Source organism: Dermacentor variabilis, chromosome 4 (genome assembly GCF_050947875.1).
Source record: "Dermacentor variabilis isolate Ectoservices chromosome 4, ASM5094787v1, whole genome shotgun sequence".
Classification (NCBI taxonomy): Eukaryota; Metazoa; Arthropoda; class Arachnida; order Ixodida; family Ixodidae; genus Dermacentor; species Dermacentor variabilis.
In genome coordinates, this window is record NC_134571.1 from 65,620,558 (window position 1) to 65,623,051 (window position 2,494).

The following is a 2,494-nucleotide window of genomic DNA, read 5'->3' on the forward strand; positions in this document are numbered from 1 at the left end:
GGTGGAAAGCCCTGATCACATTTCAAAATCAGAACACCCTCGAAAAGAAAAGCTTCAATGCCCACGATGAACTGTTGAGCAAACCTGCCAGTTTTATAAAGGTGCAGAGTAATACTCCTGGATGTAGTAAAATTCCATAAGGAACTACGAATCAGCCCATAAGTTGATACCTTTAGTGACAATAAGATGACCGCCTTCAGCCTAAGAAAAAAAGTTTGCTTTGCTTCTATGCGTTCTCGTGTCTTCACTTTGAGGGAATCAGAGGTAGTCGTGGTAGCTATAACACAGACAACAAGACAAAAATAAAACAACTAAATATAAAGTAGAAAAGAACTGAACCATCGCACAAGAACGCTGCAACAGCGCACGAATCAGAATAAAAAAGTGCACTCACTTCCATAGCAAGGCGATGTCTAACTATTGTAGAGTGCCTCAGAAAATTTTAACAAAATAACACCTTGTTATCGGACCAGACACTGTTTTTTTATAAATGGTTAGCACAGCAACACAATAAACATTCTTTCAACATGGCATGCTTACTCGTTTCAGCACATATTTGCGCATGAACGAATTATTCCAGCGCTATATACTTAAACAGCGTGAGTTCGTAATAATCCGATTGTGTGCTTTATTTTTCATAAATAAATAAATAAGGCATACCTGATTTCAGCTTCCCGTTTAGCACGCATGTACATATTGGTGGTTGTCTCCAAAGCGCTGCGTGAAGCTGGTTAATGCTCGTACGAAGGCAGTTTTATATAAGGCGTTTGAAATAAGCAGCCTCTGTGTCTTCACTATATAGCTCACGAAAGTGAGCAGGGATTTGCACTTTGTACAGGCACTGTATATGCCTTTCTGTGCGTGCATGGATCCACATATGTGAGAAGAAACCGCCAAGTTGTTTAAAACCTTGTCTTTTCAACGCCCTGACAATGTGTGCCGCGATGCAGCCACCATAAAATCTTGGGATTTCACCTGCCGTTTTATCATCACCTTCACAATACCACCACGCTTGTTAAGATTTTTTGCGCTACTTTTACCCAGCAGCAAAAGAAGGCGTTACCCGCCATGGTTGTATAGTGGCAATGGTGTTGGGCTGCTAAGCACGAGGACGCGGGATCGAATCCCGGCCACGGCGGTCACGTTTCGGTGGGGGCGAAAACACTTCCGTACTTAGATATTCAGGTGCACGTTACAGAACCACAGGTGGTGCAAGTTTCCAGAGTCCCCACAACGGCGTGCCTCATAATTATTATTTGTTTTGAACACATATACACATATATACAGTTAACAGGAAAGGGAAGGCGAGGAGCAGGCTGGCAACTGCCACCGGAAGGGGCACAACGCCTGCCTACTCTTCTGAAGGGAGGTGACAGCAACACAGAAATGGAAGATAGGAAGGAAGGGAGGAAAGAGGAAAGGAAGAGCAACAGGACAAATCTAAAGACTAAAGTAGAACACAGTACACGAGCTCGTTGTTCCGCCGAGTTTCGACTCTGCAGCCGGAATTAAACTGACGCCGCATCGAACAGCCTCCACAATTATCACAACAAGACCGTGGTTTTGACACGTAAAGCCTTATAATATTCTTTTATCGATGGCATTGCTTTAACGGTCGTGGCACCCACCTTGGGTAATAGGCGTGACATGGAATAGGCGTGACAGGCGCGACATGGAAAACTGCGCAGAAAATAAGACAAATTCCGCTAGTTTTTCACGGCAAAAGTCAGCGAATAGAAAGCAGGTGTAGCTGGCCCACTAGACATGGACTTCAATTAATTGCCCTGTCACGAATTAACTCGTTCGCAGCGCTGTCATTACAGAGTCGCTTAGAAGTAAAATATGTAAGTATTCTTAATAGAAGAAAGAAGTTTCCTTTGCCACAATGTACTACCTAATCTCCCTCCGTCTTGACGTTATTATTCGCCATACTGACACCAAAATTGGTGATTTTGACCTTGCTGTGACCGGCTCCTATTGGTAGTGGTGCCCTGTAGAGTATGTAACCCCCATACGCTGCATATAAAAGGAGCAGCCTATACAAAACAATACGCATCCCTGCCGGGATTCGAACCCGGGACCTTTGGATTAGAAGTCCAACGCGCTATCCACTGCGCCACAGAGACTTGAATGTGAGAGCTCGGCTTGAACAATGCTAAAGCTCTTAAAAGAGAGACAGAGAGAGAGAGAGAGAGAGAGCCGAAGAGGAAAGGCAGGGAGGTTAGCCAGATATCAGCCTCCGTCTTGCTACCCTACACTGGTGATGTGAGATAGGGGTTAGAGAGAGGACAGAGAGGAAAGCGTTAAAAAAAAACACGTACATATTGAGGCACACACACACAAAAGGCGTTCCAGTTAATGAAGTTCACAAAGGCCGGTAGATCGCAAAAAGCGTAATAGTGCATGCACGGCCTTCTTCTGTGACGGTAGGTCCTTTCGGTGGCGTAAAATTCTTTTTTCCGATAGCGGTTAGTCGACCAGTTGGTCAAGTTCA

The 2,494-nt window shown here is 44.6% G+C and overlaps 1 non-coding gene across 1 annotated transcript; it reads right to left on the bottom strand.

The window, feature by feature from the left end:
* Positions 1–2,053: 2,053 nt before the first annotated feature.
* On the bottom strand, positions 2,054–2,126 carry TRNAR-UCU (transfer RNA arginine (anticodon UCU)). The gene has a single exon. It is a non-coding gene; the product is annotated as a tRNA-Arg (tRNA).
* Between the last annotated feature and the right edge of the window lie 368 nt (positions 2,127–2,494).